The 18502-nt window shown below is 44.2% G+C and overlaps 1 protein-coding gene across 1 annotated transcript in view; it reads left to right on the top strand.

Annotated features, from left to right (window-relative positions):
- Nucleotides 1-11175: 11175 nt before the first annotated feature.
- GREM2 (gremlin 2, DAN family BMP antagonist) overlaps nt 11176-18502 on the top strand; it is a 34389-nt gene continuing 27062 nt past the window's right edge. Inside the window, exon 1 of the mRNA XM_081188157.1 lies at nt 11176-11460. The gene's annotated coding sequence lies outside the window, so the exon portion shown is untranslated. The remainder of the gene's footprint in view (nt 11461-18502) is intronic.

Below are 18502 nucleotides of genomic sequence, written 5' to 3'. Positions count from 1 at the left end.
GCGGATGAAGGCTGCAGCAGATAAGAATCTATTGGTCGTCATGGCACTCATGCCATCAGAATAGAGCCTTACTGCAGAGACTGTGTGTTGGTCAGGGTGCACTGATCTACACACATAAAACAAATTCATGCACAGGCATCTTCCAAAAACCCATCCCAAACCCAAACTTTTCTGGGAGGGGCTAACATAGTCTGCCTCCCTTTTCCCCTGACTGGATTACCGCGCCCAGTGGGGTCACCACCCAGCAGTCGTAAAATACAATTGAACTTTGGAAAATGGAATATATGGACTTCGTTAGATAACACAGATAATGAGCATCCTGAACACAGGACTGCCATCACTGCAAGAGAGTTGCAATATTTTAACATTGATATTGTAGCACATCAAGAAATTCTAAGAGCAGGAGAGGGATAACTGTAGGAAGAAAGAGGAGGTTACACATTCTTCTGGAAAGGTCTACAAGAACATCAAATACACGGAGTAGGCTTTGCTATCAAAAATGATATTGTGAAGCTCTTGTCAGAAGTCCCTACCAGCATTAATGAGCGACTTTCAACTCTTTGAATAAAACTCACCAAAAACCAACAGGTTAATATTTTAAGCACTTATGCACCAACAATGAGGAGTGTTTACCAAAGGTGTCATGTACTTTGAAGTTACAGATAGGTAGCTGTGTTGGTCTGCCATAGTCAAAATAAAAAAATTCCTTCCAGTAGCACCTTAAAGACCAACTAAGTTAGTTCTTGGTATGAGCTTTCGTGTGCATGCACACTTCTTCAGATACACTTTGAAGACGCTCAAACTCAGGACGAAAGGGAGAAATGTGCTAAGAGGAAGGCACATTTGGCAAACCCTCATCATCAGCTCAGAAACCTGTGTCCCCACTGTGAAAGGACCCCACTGTGAATTGGTCACTTACAGACTCACTGTTTAAGACCGTGTTCATGGAAGACAATCTTACTCGGCTATGAGTGAAAGAAGGAGGAGGAGGAGGAGGAGGAGGGGCATAACCATCATGGTGCACAGCCGTTGATAATTTTGTCTTCCATGAATTTGTTTGTAGTGGCCATCACTGCCTATTGTGGGTGTGAATTCCATAATTTAACTTTGTCCCATGTGATGAAGAAGTTTCTTTTGTCTGTCCTGAATCTTCCAACATTCAGATTAACTGGCTGTTCCCAAGTGCTAGAGTTATGAGGGAGAAACTTTCCTCTATTTTACACATTTCTATCATGTTACTCACCTTTTCGATGAACTAAGAAGCCCCGAAAGGTGTAACCTTTCCCCAAAGGGGGGTTACTCCATCCCCTTGAACATTTTGGTCATACGGGATGATTGGCATTTGCGCCAGTCAGAAATTCTGCCAGGTATCGCAAGTAGATGTATTGCAGCAGCTTTCAAATGAATGCACCTTCCTAAGTGCAGGCTATAAGACAACAACCACCCTGCTATATCTTCTTAATTCATCAAAAATTATGCAAGGCTTATTAAAGGAGGCACTTCCCCCATTTTCTCCATCCTGTTTGGATTTCAACAAAACAAAATCAATCACTAGTCACCTGCCTTTGTGTTTTCTACTTTGAATCCTTTCCCCACTCCTTTTTGCCTTTTGCAACTTACCTGTGGGTCACATTCCAGGCCAGGGATTGAGCCTAAAGTCCAAACCACATATAGTCAAAACAAATTGGGCTCATTGGCAGGTGGGATTGCCAAAATCATTTTTCCCGGAACCCTGCCCCTTCCTTCCTTCCTTCCTTCCTTCCTTCCTTCCTTCCTTCCTTCCTTCCTTCCTTTCTTTTCCTTTTTTCCTCTTTTGCCACATACATAAAGCTGAATGTGCACAAGTTAAATGTGAGTAAGTTACGGGCTTACTGTACAAACAATGATTGAACTACAGACAACTCCCAATTTACACGGGGGTTATGTTTCAAGGCACCTTGTGGTTAAGTGAAGTCCCATATATTTGAAACACCACTGAAAAAGCCTGCACCCAGTTCCACCCTGCCCCTTTTTGTGATGCTTTTTGTGACATTTCTGGGTCAGTTCCAGGTTCAGCACAATACACACATGTGCAGTCGCACACATATTGGACATGCTTAAAACACGTGGTGGGAAGCAATCACAAAATAGAAAGAACCGAATCTTCCCTTTCAAGGATAGAGACAAAGGTGACTTTGAAGTATAGTAGTTGATCATATTAGTCTGGCATTACTCCTGTGTTTTTTCTATGCTCAACTTGCTACATAGATAGTGAAATCCATACAATTGTGGGATAGAGTCAGGGGGCTGTACTGTTATTCCTGCAGGCTGAGGCTGAAGATCCCAGGTTCAATCCACTGTGTCACCAGGTCAGGTTGGGTGACACTCCTATGTGAAATCCAGGAGAGTTTCTGCCAGTCAGTGTGGACAATAGTGAGCTGGGTGGATCATTGGTCTGGCTTGGTAGAAGGCTGCTTCCTATGTTCCCCATGTGTGGCAGAGCTGAGATTTGCAACGACACAGTAAATTTCTAACCCACTGTATAAGTTCTTAGCCGTTGTCCTGCAGCTCCCAGACACATAGGCTGGCACCTAACAATATGGACATCATTTAAAAAGTCAATAGATCTGCACTGATTTTGACATTTCATATGCTCCAATTTCATTTCCTTTATTTCATTTTATAGCCTGCCTTTCTTTCATGAAGCTGGAGGCAGTGTTGATGGGGATCCAGTTGCAGCAGATGATTCAGGTTAGACCCATGCCTGCTTACCTTCTACTGTGAGGTTCTTATATTTATGCTCTGGGGCCAAAAATGAGGGTGATGTCCTATTTGCTCCATGTAAAACCTGTTTCCTGCTGAAGAGCATTGTTGAGTTTTGCCTTAGAAAACTACTTCAGACAGACTAAATAAAACAGATTACATTGAACTTAAAGCTCCTCAGTGCAGAATTATTCTAAGGGAAAGGCAAGGTGGGTCAGGGTGCAGGCAGGAACCACTGGCACTAATAGGTGCAAACACGCAAACAAGATTTAGAATAAAAACCAGCAAGAGGAATCGGTGAAAAAGAACTGTAGGATCAGACAGGAAATTGTGGGCAGAGGAAGGGACAAGGTTGGACTTAAGGAAATGAAAAACCTCCCTTCAATTCCTCTTCTAGAAATCTTACAATAATGTTCCCGCTCCTTAGAGACAGAACTCTCAGAAGAGCAAGGCTATTTGTTTTCTGTAACACATTCCTCCTCTGTAGCAGCAGGGATTGGAGAGTTCAGGTAAGATCAGTCTGATTCCACTGATCCGCTTGCAAGCTAGACCTGCCAATCACTATGGAGCTCTACTGGGTTTGGAGAAGATGCTGTCAGAAACACAGGACCATTGGTTCACCTGACTCAGTACTGAGAGTACTGACTCCATTGACTGGCAGTGGCTCTCCAGGATTTCAGGCAGGGAGTCTTATCCCAGCCCTACCTGGAGATGCTGGGAATTGAACCTGGGACCTTTGGCATCCAGAACAGACACTCTACCACTCAGCTACAGCCCTTCCCCAGTTGTGGTTGAACACAGTCACCTTCAAGTGATTGGTCTTCATGACCTATTCTCAATTCACAACACAACCCAAGGTGGATCTTTGCTGCAGCAGTCTCATTGCCTAAGTGTTGGGTGACGTGATTCTGCCACCATGACAGCAAGGGCACAAAATCAAGTAGGGAGACCAAATGTCTTGCAACTGGATGGATCCCTCTCCTGGGTATGTACTGCTTGTAGTCCTATTTTTAGCCTACCATACAGTCTCCATACCCAGATGTGATCCTTGAACCAAAAACATTGCTCTCTCATGCACACCCCAGAGAGTTAAAGAATACTCAGATCCCACTGCTCAGGATTTGAGCCTCCATCTCTTTGTTCTATGGTTGAAATGAGAAAACCGAACTCCCTTTTCATTGTGAACCAACTGGACAAATGTAAGAGTCGGTCAAGGTGCTACTTGCATTATCTCTTCCTCCCAACATGGCAAACAGGGTATTTTCCTTTTCTCCTATTGAAAACAACAACAAGAGGTCAAGATCTGAGGAATTTCCATTTCCAAGGAAGCCAGGGAACAAGAAGGATTCTTTAAATATTTTCCTTGTTAGGAAGCAGACCACACAAGGAGAAGGGAGCTTTAGCACGGTGGCTTGCTGCCTTTCAGCCTCGTGTCACGCTGTTTCACCATGTGCTATTGACAGCAGGATACTCATGTTTGTAGGCACCTGGCTCATTGCATTCACACTTGACTTTACAAACATGTTAATTGTACACCTGAAAGTGTAGCTGATGACACAGGCACTGCACCTAAAATCTGGAGTGTGAATTCAAGAACACCTTTCTGCAAACTGGGGAAGGGCTGTGATTCCATTGCAGAGCATCTGCTTTGCATATGATAAGTCCCAGGTGAATCCCCAGGCAGGACTGGAAACATCCATCTGAAACCCTGGAGATCTACTGCCAGTCAGTGTAGACAATACCAAAGTAGATGAACCAATGGTACCAAATTTGTTGATATGTATAGTGCAAGTGTAGCTAACATGGTGCCCTGCAGGTGTTGTTGGGCTCAAACTCCCATAATCCCTTAATCATTTGCCATTTTGGATGGTCTGATGGGAGTTGCAATTGAAGCAACATACAGCAAGTACCATGTTGCTTGCCCCTGGTGTAATGGCTTGGGTGCTCTAGGTTTATATCTAGATGGTTCCTGGACTTTGTGAGTCCAGCAGCCATGTGGAAATCAGTTTTGCTTGATTGCTATTTCTAAAAATGTCTTCTTAAGAAAGCTTGAAAAAGAAATCTCATGAGCAAATTGCTCACTATGCTTAAGCAACACAAGTGTACAATTGTATATCCAGAAATCACATATACAAATATTTGCTCTGGGAAGAAAAAGAAACCACGCAGTCATGTTTTTGATCCTGGCATGGGTTTGGGGTAAGGTTGAAACTTGAAACCATGCACAACTTCACATTTCATTTCTCAGATGTGTGTGGACCTGAAGTGAACATGGAAGCTCAGTTTTACAGTGCTTCCATGTTCATTTCAGGACTTATGAGTAGTACACGTGAAAAGGACCTATGGGTCTTAGTAGACCACAAGTTTAATATGAGTCAACAGTGTGATGCAGATGCAAAAGCTAATGCTATTCTAGGCTGCATCAATGGAAGTATAGTGTCCAGATCAAGGGAAGTAAGAGTACCACTCTATTCTGCCTTCATCCAACCACACTTGGAATACTGTGTCCAATTCTGGGCACCACAATTTAAGAAGGATGTTGACAAGCTGGAATGTGTGCAGAGGAGGGCAACCAAGATGATCAAGGGTCTGGAAACCAAGCCTCACGTGGAATGGTTGAGGGCATTGGGTATGTTTAGCCTGGAAAAGAGGAGACTGAGAGGAAATATGAATGCCATCTTCCAATATCTCAAGGAGTGTCACACGGAAGATGGTACAAGCTTGTTTTCTCCTGCTCCAGATGGTAGGACCCAAACCAATGGATTCAAGTTACAAGAAAGGAGATTCCAACTAAACATCAGGAAGAACTTTCTGAGAGCTGTTCAACAGTGGAACAGGCTCCCTTGGAAGGTGGGGGACTCTCCTTCCTTGGAAATTTTAAAATAGATGTTGGATGGGCATCTGCCATGGATGCTTTAGTTGAAATTCCTGCATTTCTGGGGGTTAGACTAGATGGCCCTCAGTGTCCTTTCCAGCTCTACAATTTTATGATTCCATGACTTTCTTGAGTGAAGGGTCTGTTGGCAATGCCATTGCCACAGATAGATCACAATGGAGAAGGACAGATCAGTTTGCCCAGTGCTGAGAACTACAATGGCTAGGATAAGGTTCAGTTTGAAATGCTGGCACTGAAAGCAAGTTCATGGTTTTAAATGTAAGTGCTGTTGATTCCACAGTTTACTTGTTCAACTCACCCCATAATCATTAATCGGTGAAAGGTGGGGTAAATGGAAATAATGAGTAAATGGCAACTGCTTCCACCTAATCCCAGTGAGCTGTAGTAAATGAATCCAAAAGTGAATCAAATGAATCTTGATTGAATCAAAGCTAAAATAAGAGCCCTCATGCTAGCTAACCTTTTGCCATCTTGAATGCCCTATGCTATTTCAAATAGATCTGCATATTTACATACTTTTTCCAATGCCTACCATTGATGTACAGGGGTGACCTATGGGAAAGAATACTCAATCAGTCCATTGTATTACTATGATATCAGTTCTGACCAGAAAAAGCAGCCTTGCTATTTTCACCTTCTGCTTCCCATAGGTCATCCCCATAATTTAACTAGATAGTGCTAAGATTTGTGGCTATGAAGCTCGTGTCAGTCCAGTGTTCTGCAACACCAGAGAGCTCTTTCAATCCAATGCTGAGCAGACAGACTTCTGCTCATGTGGCAGGGCTCCACGTTCCTCTCTTTTCCCTTGCAGACACCTGTGTGTCTCCCTAACCTGCTCTAAAGGGTCTCCAAGCCTTCTAGAGCAGATTTTGCATGTGGAACACTGCGATGGGGGAGCAGAGGAAGGTGAATCCCCTTGTGCAAGTGGAAGTCAATTCTGCTCAGGCACAGAAGGTGCTGGATACAACCCCAAATGACCACAGAAATGGAACTGGAATGATACATGTATGCTCAGAAGACCCATTGAGTTCAATGGTCAAAAAGATCTCACCATTTGTTTTCACTCTTGGTAAGTAAAACAGATGGAGATAGCTGAGCCTAAAGGGTGGGGCGGAGGAAGGGGGTGTGGTGGATGCAGGCCGCCCCAGGTGTCACCACTGAGAGGGGTGACAAAAGGCTGGGCGGCACTCATTGCAGGGCCTGCAGCGCGCCAGAGCCACCTGTCTCTCCTGGGAGAGACACAGTGGCTTGTGTGCACACAGGCTCCGTGCTGCCCAAACGGTCCGCCCACTGCCTCCCCGCCAGCTGTAGGGCAGCTGAGTGGGAGGAGGCAGACTCTGAAGACCCCGTGGTGCGCCCCACCCCTATGGGCAGCTTGCCCCGCCCCTGGGTGCGTGGCCCCAGGCTCCCAAGCAGCTTCCTCCACCACTGATAATAAGAATTTGCTTCTTGCAAAGGGTTCTCCTCTTTTAACTATTTATATGGTGTACAACCCGTCTTATTTAAGTCACCCACAGTTCAGCCCTGTAAGCACCTTCTTGGATTTAATATTTTGCATAGACCCAGGGCTTGGGAAATTCAGTTTAGATTTCAAGCTACTTGTGCCCACTTTGGTTTGGTCACCACTCATACAATATCCCCCTTAACCAAGTGGCAGTCCACACTTCCCCACAGTTAATTTGGCTTTTCTAAATCCACAGATAATCTGATGCGGGGGGGGGGGGGGTCCAGCATAAAACTACAAGTTACCCAACTGTGGACACACTGTAAGATCACCTGAGAATATTCAATAAGAATGGCCATCCTAGTTCATCCACACACATACAGTGGTACCTCAGGTTACAGACGCTTCAGGTTACAGACTCCGCTAACCCAGAAATAGTACCTTGGGTTAAGAACTTTGCTTCAGGATGAGAACAGAAATCGTGCAGCAGCAGTGGGAGCCCCATTGGCTAAAGTGGTACCTTAGGTTAAGAACAGTTTCAGGTTAAGAATGGACCTCCAGAACAAACTAAGTTCTTAACCCGAGGTACCACTGTATAGGCCTATTTTAGATTGGCAAAATAGCACATGAACATAAACACCAGTGATCTGATCAAGAGGGTCCCTCTCTGTGGCTGCCTAACAGTAAACATCAAGACATCCAGTCATTGAAAGTAAATGTTTGGCACATCAGGTTAGACTGAATTGCTTCATACATTGTTACTTCTAATAATATATAATATGAGTATTTTTTACCCTTTTTCCTCATTGTTTTGCACCCTCATAAACCTCATTCAACATCTTCATAATGAGTCCAAATGAAAGATTAACCATGAATACTTTATTTACTAAGAAGGAGGAAAACTCCCTAAGCCTGGTTCTCTACTCTGCCCCCCAAATAAGCCAGATGGAGCAAATAAAATTATTTGCAAAGTCAAGTGACTTTAAAATACCCATGTTCCTAATAGGATTACAATAACCTGTGGAAGGTCATTATAATTATAAAGGAAAAGATTAAATAGGCAGTAAAGCAGACATAAATTAAACAGACATTTTGAAAGCTATTAAAATGGACAGGCAGGGAAAGCAAAGCAAAGGTGGGGGAGAAAAAGGAAGCCAGGCAGAATGAGGAAGCCATTGACTGTAGATCAGTCACCACCGTGTGAGGAGGAGGCAGGGATGGGGAATAAATCAAGTTGCATACGATGGAATTATTCTAGCTAGCATACTTCAAAAGTAGTCAAATAATTGTAATCCAAAGCGTTTCAGTTTTACATGGTTGCAGACTGAGTGCTTAGACTGCTTTAACTAATCCAAGAGTGAAATACTAGACTGAGTCAGCTTTCCTTTTAATATAAAAAAACCTCCCACCAGTTCTTCTCCCATGTTTCATGCTCTTGTGTATATAGAAAAAGCAGAGGGCCTTCTTGGTAGTGGCACCCACCCTGTGGAACATCCTCCCATCAGATGTCAAGAAAATAAACAACCACCTGACTTTTAGAAGACACCTGAAGGCAGCCCTGTTTAGGTAAGTTTTTAACGTTTGATGTTTCAACATGTTTTTAATATTCTGTTGGGAGCTGCCCAGAGTGGCTGGGGAAACCCAGCCAGATGGGTGAGGTATAAATAATAAATAATAATTATTAAATTATTATTATTCTCGGTCGGAAACCAATGATGGTTTTTAAGAGACTTGAAGGAGGTATGTGAGAATCATCACATTTTCCACAGTGTAACCACACTCGTTTATTTCCCCCACTATTGTCTCTGGAAAAACAGATTTTGCTCATTTTTTAAAGTGCAGCATAAAACCAGGAACCCTGTTTTCCAGAGATGTCTGTGCACACAATGATTAACAATGTCTCTATCATGCCACCTTTCAACACTCAGATACAGGGATTGAGTGGATCTGAGCACACAAAGCCCATCTCACTGATAACTCCAGGGCTGTTCAGATTTTTTTAAGCCCTCACATGCTCACTGAGAGGGCAGGGGATCTGAGCCATGCTCTGCTAACCCTCTGCAGACGGCCATGCAGACACTATTAATGAGAAAGGGCCCAGTGCATGTGCAGATGTACACACAGAGAGAGCCCTTCCTCACCATCAGGATCCTGAGCCAACCAGCCTTCCCAAATGTAAGGAGCTGCCAAGCACATAAGACACATTCTCAAGAATGCTGCATGCCAAATGTGGCAGGAAGTGCACTTACCTATGTGGGGTGTGTGAATGGGTACAACCAGTAGCCATGGCCCTGCTTCCCCCATAAGCATTTGGGATTTGCATTCAGAGAACATCTGAATAACCCTCCTGGAGCTTCCACTGGGTGAAAGGCAGGGTGTCATAGAACTGTAGAGTTGGAATGGGACCGTGCAATGCAGGAATCTTTCGCCCAACGTGGGGCTTAAAACCATGACCCGGAGATTAAGAGTATCAATCAATCCATCTGACCCTTCAATCCTACTTGTGTCGGTCGCTCTGTGGTTATCCTTGAAAAATGACACTGCTTTTACTGTATTACTTCCCTTGAAATTGCCTCCGATGTTTTGCTGAGTGGAAAGCTTCACATTTTTCTTAGCAGCTCGTTCAAGGAAACTTGGTGGCAAGGCAACTCTGTTGCTGAGGAATATTTATTCAAGTAGGAAGACCTACTTCACTGAAATATGAGTGAGATGCAGGGATGGCCCTACCATTAGGCAAAAGGAGTCAACTACCTTAGGAGGCAGATGCTGGTCATTGTTCTTCAGCTCCCCACAACCCTGCGTTATTTCCCTCTTTTGAAGGACAGCTTTCTATGCCACATGGCCTGCCTTTGACCCTTCAGAGTAGACTAGCCTTATTCTTTCAGGGTGTACAGTGGTACCTCCAGTTATAAAATTAATTCGTTCTGGAGGTCTGTTCTTAACCTGAAACCGTTCTTAACCTGAGGTGCACTTTCGCTAATGGGGCCTCCTGCTGCCACCATGCCGCCAGCACGCAACTTCCACTCACATCCCAGGGCAAAGTTCGGAACCAGGAGTATATGCTTCTGGGTTAGCGGAGCTTGTTACCCGGAGCATTGGTAAGGAGGACGGTACGTAACCCGAGGTTCCACTGTATCTTGTGGATACAAAATTGTATGATTCTTTTTTATTTCCAGTGTTCAGGAGTGGGTATCCTTATGCAGCCGAAACAGCACCACACAAACACAGGGAGGTATCAGCAGGCTTGAAGGAACACACCAAATCTTTGGGGTGGGGTACAGCCCGCTGAGACCCAAAGATGCCTAGTGGACTGCTCTGTTGGGTTGGGGGATGGAAAAGACTTATCCAAAGTCCAGACCCTTGTTCCATCCTGGCTGAGGGTCCCCAGGATTGCAGGCCAGGTCTCTCCCAGCTGGGAGATGCTGGGGCCTGAACCTGGGAGAGGGTGTGGAGACCACTCAAAGAACAAGACATCACATTCTGACCCAGTTATGGTTGTAGCCAGGATTTATATTGTGGGGGCAGGACTTTTTTGGGGGGGGAGCAGAACCAAGCAGAACCGTGACTGGATTGGTCAGTTGTTTAAGTATTTTTATTTATTTATTTACTTGATAAATAATACGCCCATGGCCCCAGTTGGGCTGAAATAAGGCCAACTGCACAAATTAGGCTCATGAAGAAGATGCCCAGCAAATTCCGTTTCTAGTTTTCGACATTAAATATCCCGATTCTTTTGTGTAGCTACCACTTTGGACCCTTGTCTTCCTCTCCTGAACGCCGCAGACCAGTTGGGGAATCTAACTTCTCCCCACCCCCACCCCTTTCTTCGAAGGAAAGCGATTAAGCGATTCTTTGAAATCATCCCTTGCCCCGGGTTTAGAAAGTCCGTTTGTGAACGTTCCTCTCGGACCTGCTGCACGCAAGGTTGCAAATGCGCGGAAATAAGCTCCTGCCCCCCCCCCTCCCGGCTGCTGCGTTTGAAACACCCGGGGAGGGAGGGAGAGAGCCTTGAGTCTAAGGCAGAGGCGGCGGCGGCGGCGGCGGCGGCAGGGGGTGGGGGGAGCGGTTTGAAGCGGGAGGCGAGTGTGATTTGTTTGGTGATCGGAGCCAATAGCAAGCTTAGACTTTGATAATATCCCCATGCGGTGACTGAGAGGAGTCAGTGCAAAGCCTCTCTCCTCCAGTGGGTCTCTCCAGGCAAGGCAGCTCCAGCTCCTGGCGAAGCGAGGCGCGCGAAGCTCTCCCGCAGCAGACATCCCTATGGGCATCGGAGCAGCGACCTTGGCGGAGCCCACTTGCTAAAGCCACTGCCCTGGAATATATACCTCTAAAACCCGGGACAGAGAGAGCAGGCGAAAGCTTTTCCAGCAAGAGACAGGTACTCCATCCTAGCTGGGGTTCATTTGCATTCATATTTATTGACTTGTGCATGTATGTGCCTGTGTTTTGGCCCAATACCTTCAGATGCATTGAAATAGGGCGTAGGGTGCCTTGGATAATCGAGGTTATATGTAAGAATGTGAGTGTGAGTTTATTATTTTAACCTTTGGAATTTTCCACTTCTTTTTTTTATTTAATGGGGAAATTCCTCTCCAGCTATTTTTTACCTGGGTGGGCGATCTGCACATGGAACCAACCCTCCTTTATTTGTGATAAAACGTGTTCTGAAAATGCAACACCCCTCTTTTAAGGCATCACCTACGATGTGAACCTCAGTCTTTGGGAAGATCCAGTCTCCCAGCATCCTGGTTTTAGACGAAAACCCAAGTCAGTTTTCATGGGTCCTCCTGCTCTCAGCAGCCTTGTTCGTGCCGAGTCCTGTAGCTCTAAGGGACCACGGTTTTACACCTGGGGTTTGTCTTGAGGAATGTGTAGGGCGCTTCTCTCCCTGCCGGGGAAAAGCAAATTTGACTCCTGGGCGAGGGTGAAGGCAGCACCAGGGTGGGAGTGAGATAGAAGTGGCTGGATGAAGGTCTGACTCCGCTTTGCATCCTTCTGTACTTTGAGTTGATTATAGAACCTCACCCAAGAATAGCTCCAAGTACACATGGCACCATTTTAAACCATGTACTTTGAATATATACAGTATAATTTTAGATATTTTGAAGAGGTGCATCACCATAATAGAAGTGCTTCTCTATCCCAGGTTCCCCCCTCCCACTTTAAAAACTGAATCAAGAATTTTTTGCATTCGTGTAACACTTTAATAAACCTTGGTGCCGCCTATCTTTTCAAAATTGCAGAGGCGCTTTTATTTTTAGTGAAGGGTTGTGCAAGTGGTTATATAACTTTCTTTGGGGGATTTTCGAGGACAAAATTAATAGCTTATAACAGGCTAGACTTTTCTTTATTTTCGAGAGGGCAAAGTTCTTAAAGAGGGGCGAAAGGACTGCAGCGTTGAAAAGCACTCACTTTAAAAGCCTCTTGAATGCTGTAAGGTGAACCTGAGTCCCAGCCAGCCCCAGTCACTATAGAAAATGGTTTTGATGTAAATCTGCAGGAATCCAAACAATGCCTTCTGAATAAAATAGCAACAGGTGCAAGATCCACTTGCTGTGCCTTAATTAGCACTTAGCATATCAGACCACATCAGTGCTACTGCATGCTAATTCACTATGAAATCTAACATCAGTTCAGGTTCTTGACTTCCCACCAACTCAAATACAATGCAGGCACTGTGCTGCCTTGCTGGATTAATTTTCTTTACTGTAGAATAAGGTTAGGAAATAAATATTGCCTAAATCATTGTTCTAGTATGTGGACTGAAAAATCAAGGAAGGCTTATTTTCTTTTAATGTCTGTGTATATATTTGTCTGTCTTTGCTCTTTTGCTGCCCATTCATTGTAAAGCTGAAGGCAGATTAAAAAGATTATCACACCTCGTTGAAAATTGATCAGAAAATGTCCAGACCTATCCCAAGACCAGTTATAGCTGGTGCACTTGAAACCTTAAATGCTTTTGATCCTAAGGACGCTCATGCAAGTTGGTTGCCCTCCACTGGACACGTTCCAGTTTGTCAGAAGGACACTGACAAACTGGAACGTGTTCAGAGGAGGGCAACCAAAATGGTCAAAGGCCTGGAAACGATGCCTTATGAGGAACGGCTAAGGGAGCTGGGCATGTTTAGCCTGGAGAAGAGGAGGTTAAGGGGTGATATGATAGCCATGTTCAAATATATAAAAGGATGTCACGTAGAGGAGGGAGAAAGGTTGTTTTCTGCTGCTCCAGAGAAGCGGACACGGAGCAATGGATCCAAACTACAAGAAAGAAGATTCCACCTAAACATTAGGAAGAACTTCCTGACAGTAAGAGCTGTTCGACAGTGGAATTAGCTGCCAAGGAGTGTGGTGGAGTCTCCTACTTTGGAGGTCTTTAAGCAGAGGCTTGACAACCATATGTCAGGAGTGCTCTGATGGTGTTTCCTGCTTGGCAGGGGGTTGGACTCGATGGCCCTTGTGGTCTATTCCAACTCTATGATTCTATGATTCTAAGTACTTCCCCGTGAGGTTGCAATCCTGCACATATACACTTGGTGTTGCCCTCTTAGATTCAGTGAGAATTACAGTGAATAAGTAAGTGATTATGACATGTAACATGCCAACCCTGATCATAGACCCAGATAGTTGGAATAAAATGTTAATGACTTCAATGGACAATAAATTGGTTTACAACAATCTGCCCCAATCCAGATAAAGGTAGCTACATCCAATGCCTGCTGAAATCAATGGGACAAACTGGGGACAATGACCGTAATGGAACTTAATGGTGTCTTGATAGAACAAGAAATTACACCTGGCTCAGAGAGTGGCAATATCAATTAGATGCCAGAGCGGCATTTGTCACTAATTTTTAAAAAATGAAACCAATACGTTTCTGACATAACATTCTGTGCTCATAATCATGTGAAAGGCTCATGTCTGAAACCCTAGAGAGCTGCTGCCAGTCAGAGTAGACAACACTGAACCGGATGGACAAATGGTCTGACTCTATGTTTATTAGAGCATATGCTTATTTGATGCCATAATAAATATGCTAGTTTTAAAGGTGCCAAAAGACTCAGTCTATTGCTGCAGGGGAGGAGACACTGTCAAAGTTGGAAAATGTTACTTAGGGTTATGGAATCTGATGAACAAATTTGTTTAGGTCACATAGTTGAATAGTGTGAAATAAGATAATAAAACGTTGCATGATCCCTGTTCCTGTGTCAGGTTCCCTACAAATCTGGTATGAATGGGTTCAGAAGAGCAACCTCAGCCGTTCCGTAAGCATGCAGAAGCGATGAGAAAAGCTTTGACTCTGCTTGGAAAAGGTGGATTTGGTTTTAGCTGCTGAGATAGGATATTTATCTATTAATAATCTGCATGGCACTTAACTGGTTTTTACAAATACACCGCACTAAAAAAAAAAAAGGGTGTGTGTAAATTGCAATTTATTTACTTACAGCCTTCTTATACCACACATTAACACTAAATTAGTCACTAGGGCAGGGGAAGTGAGTATGACTTACAAAAACAGCCCAGTTATCATATTATTGTAAACTGATGTCTGACCTTAATTTCCACATATCTACGCAGTGAAGATTAGGAGCAAACCTCCGGCTCAACATCATGTAGAGAACACCATGTGTGACACAAAGTCTACACAAATCAGTTCTGCTTCCCTCTATAGTCCCTCCATCACTCGTCTTTTCCCAGTGGGTACAGAATGGCTCCTTCCCCCAAAACATGTCTGGGTCAATTCAGAGCTGGCCCTACCATTAGACAAAGGGAAGTGGTCACGTCAGGCAGTGGGTGCTGGGGTCCAGGCCACCCCCCTTGCTTTTATCCTCCTGAATTGAAGCTGCCAATGCATGCTTGTTGCTGGGCTGGGTTATCTGTCTAGCTGTTTCATCTAAGAATGCAAGAAAAGCCTGCAGGATCAGGCCAATAAGCCCATTAGTCCAGCATCCTAATGTTTCCACAGTGGCCTGTAAGATGCTTGTGGGAAACCTGCAAGCTCAGGGAAGGCTGAGCCCAAGAGCATTTCCCCCTACTGTCGTTTTTAGCAACTGATATTCAGAAAAAATCACTGCCTCCAACTGTGGAGGCAGAGCCTAGCCTTATTCTCCATGAATGGTCTCATTGACTTTTCACACTGTCCAAGTTGGTGGCAATCACTTGCCTCCTGCAGAAGCAAGTTCCATAGATTTGGAAGCACCTTCTTCCATCTTCTCTGAAACTTCCAACATTCCTTGGAGGTCCACAAGTTGTCCTGTGACAGCAGAGGGAGAAGAGCTTTTGTATCTCTCCACTTTCCCCCAGGCCATGCATCATTTGATAGTCTCCTTTCCCCAAGGTGTGACAAGCAGTGCCACTGGGAAATGGCACCGAATGAGTGAACAGGCAGAGAGGCAGCCAGCACTTGACACAGTCCACCAGACATCAATTGCAGACATGTGCTGCCATCCTCAAATGGTGCGCCTCATGCACATTTGAGTGGGGAATAAGCCAAGCCGTGAGTGAGCCAGGTGTTGCAGCCCAGAGCTGTGTGTGCTATGCGGTTCTGCCATATGTTTCATTCTTATATTGTGGGCTTTTGTCATTCTGGAGTTGTGATAGGACAGATGTGTGCTGTCTAGTTCATCTCCCCCCCCTCCAAAAAATGTATCAAACGGAGAAGGCTGCAGAGAACAATATCCTGGGAATGTCAGCTGTGCATCCGATGAATAGTGGTTGACAGCAGCTGAAGATGTGAGGCTTCTCAGGGAGAATGAGCCCCTGGTTCCCCCCCTCTCCTGTCTTGTGGCTTACGAAAAAACACACAGCAGCAATAAAAATACTTAAACACTCTAGGGAGATTCTCAGTGACTCCTCTTTGCTTTGGTTAGCAGATCTGCAGGAAACTCAAGACAAATCCTGTGAATCTGTCTGCCTCCTTCTGGGGAGTTCAATCATTCGGGATGCTGCCACACACTTTGCCTGCCATTTGCATCAACACAGACTCCCAAACTGGAGTTGGGAGCCGCCGGTGTTTACATTAGCAACGGCAGTCGCTGGAATCTGCTGATCCATAACCCGTCGGATAGTGGGGTTAAGCCTGGAACTGGGAGAGCAGATCTCTCATCCCAGCATGGCCATAGGCTCAGTGGTTATGACCTTATGCAAACTACCCCCGGCCTCAATTTCCCTTTTGTAAAATCAGAATAGGAGGGACCTCTGTCACATTCTGGGAAAAAATCCATTGCTGTTTGAAACTCAGGTATGTAAGCTAAGTGCCAATGGCACCTTAAACCTAGGTTACAGTCACCACAATGGGATGTCTGGGTGCCTTTTTTTTTAGTTGTGAGATTTATTATTATTCTTCATTTCATTTTTATACTATCATCATCATAATTTATTACAGTCAATGACCAGCTACAACTTTATATTTTAAGTAAAAAAATCTCAAAGCGGTTTGCCACATATTAAAACATCAAATAAAACAATCCAGAATAAAAGAAATTCAAGCTTCAAGGAAAATATTTCAGATCCTTCTCTAAGTGATGTTTTGCTTTCCCCATATTTATTTACCTACTTCATTTATATAGCTGCCCCATAGCAGAAGTACTCTAGGAAGCCAATGTGGTGTAGTGGTTAGCATGTCAGACTAGGACCTGGGAGATCAGGGGTCAAATCCCCACTCAGTCGTCTTTGTGGGGATTAACTGGGGGGGGGGGGGAAGGCACGAACCATGTACTGACTGGAGAAAAAGGTCAGATATAAATGCAATAAATAAGTTCTTCTGCTTACCTACCTAAGAAAGCTGGAGGGGCCAGCCAAATGGAGATGTCAGTCGAATCCAGAGATCTCCACATGGTCACAACTGAACCCACACCAGTTGCAAAACACGTCTGGCACCTGGGGAATTTCTAACACTGGCTGATGGGGTAGCCTTGGTGGTGTGGGGCAGGGAGTGGGGAGTGAAAGAGAGAGGGAGATAGAGAACCTGTGTGTGTGCACTCAAGGATATGCCTCTAAGAACCCAAGAGCCCTTCTGGACCAGACCAAAGAGCTGTCTCTTGCAGAGTGACAAACCAAATACCTCCACAAGCCCTCATTACTGAAAGCCATATGCATGATGCCCCACTGAAACTGGTATTTGGAGATAAACTGCTTATTAATATGGAGGTTCCATTTAGCTATTATGCCTAATCACCATCGATAGATCTGTCATCAGCCTATCTATTTGCCTAATTCTCTTTCAAAGCCATCTATGCTACGGGCTATTTCTGTATCCTGTTGCCGGGAACAGTATGAAGTACTTTCTGTTTTCTGTCCTTTATTTTAATTTTAAACTAGAAGCTGTTAATTCATATCTTTACCGGATATTATTACAAAGTTTCCCAAAAAGTATAGGATTCAACATTATCTTGTGTTTTGCTGCTTCGTACATAAAGAAGAGGTGCTATTTTAAAATAAAGCAGGCTTTAAATTGTCTTTGTTCCCTTGCCCAAACAACATTTGTCAATTTTGTCATTTGGACCACTTCCCATACCCTAAATATTCCCTAAATATTGACACTGACCCACCATTACAACTAACTGCCATAAAAGCAACAGGTAAAGTGGCAACATTTCTCTGTCCTCTAGTAAGACCAGAACTTTAATGTGTCCAAATGTGATAACTAGTGGTTCCGAATGGTAATGCATATTCTGCAGTAATCTCACTTTGCCCTTTATTCATTACCTTTTATTTCACTGTGTCTCCCTCAGCTTTAGTATTATTGAGAAAAGCTTCTATCTATCCACTTTCTCTGCACTGTGCATAATTATTTTATTTTATTTTTTAAAAAATCTAAACTAAAAAGTTCCATGTGCTTTGCCTTTCCTCTTAGGGAAATCTTTAACTAGTTTTCATTAGTGTATAAAACTTTAATAAACACACCCAACTGTTTTCCACGACTTGCTCTGAGCATAAGGGTGGCAACAGGAACAGTCAAACCAAAACACTCAGGCATCGATTGCTGTGGTTCTGGAGATTCCTTTTGTTCAAAGTTCTCATTTTAAATCGTATCCTCTTGAAAATCTGCATAATCACAGAAACCACTGAGGGCGTCAGAAAAAGAAAAGACAGAGAGAGAAAAGGGAACATGTATACACCACAGCAATGATACCTCTACATTATTGCTTCCTTTGTCTCGGAAAGCTCTAATCCATATGTAATCTTGCAGTCCAATCCTATGCATATGTATTTAAAAAGGTAAAGGTACCCCTGACAGTTAAGTCCAGTCGCAGACGACTCTGGGGTTGTGGCGCTTGTCTCGCTTTACAGGCGCTTTACTTAGAAGTAAATCCCCTTGAATTAAATGGAAATTATCTCTACTGTAAGCAGGTAAGCATATGTTGGGTGGCAGGCAATATTGTTGTATGTGCTGAACAGCTCAGTTGGTAGAGCATGAGACT

The sequence above is a fragment of the Podarcis bocagei genome, assembly GCF_964188305.1.
Source record: "Podarcis bocagei genome assembly, chromosome: 3".
Lineage (NCBI taxonomy): Eukaryota > Metazoa > Chordata > Lepidosauria > Squamata > Lacertidae > Podarcis > Podarcis bocagei.
This window is presented reverse-complemented; position numbering and strand designations above follow the sequence as displayed.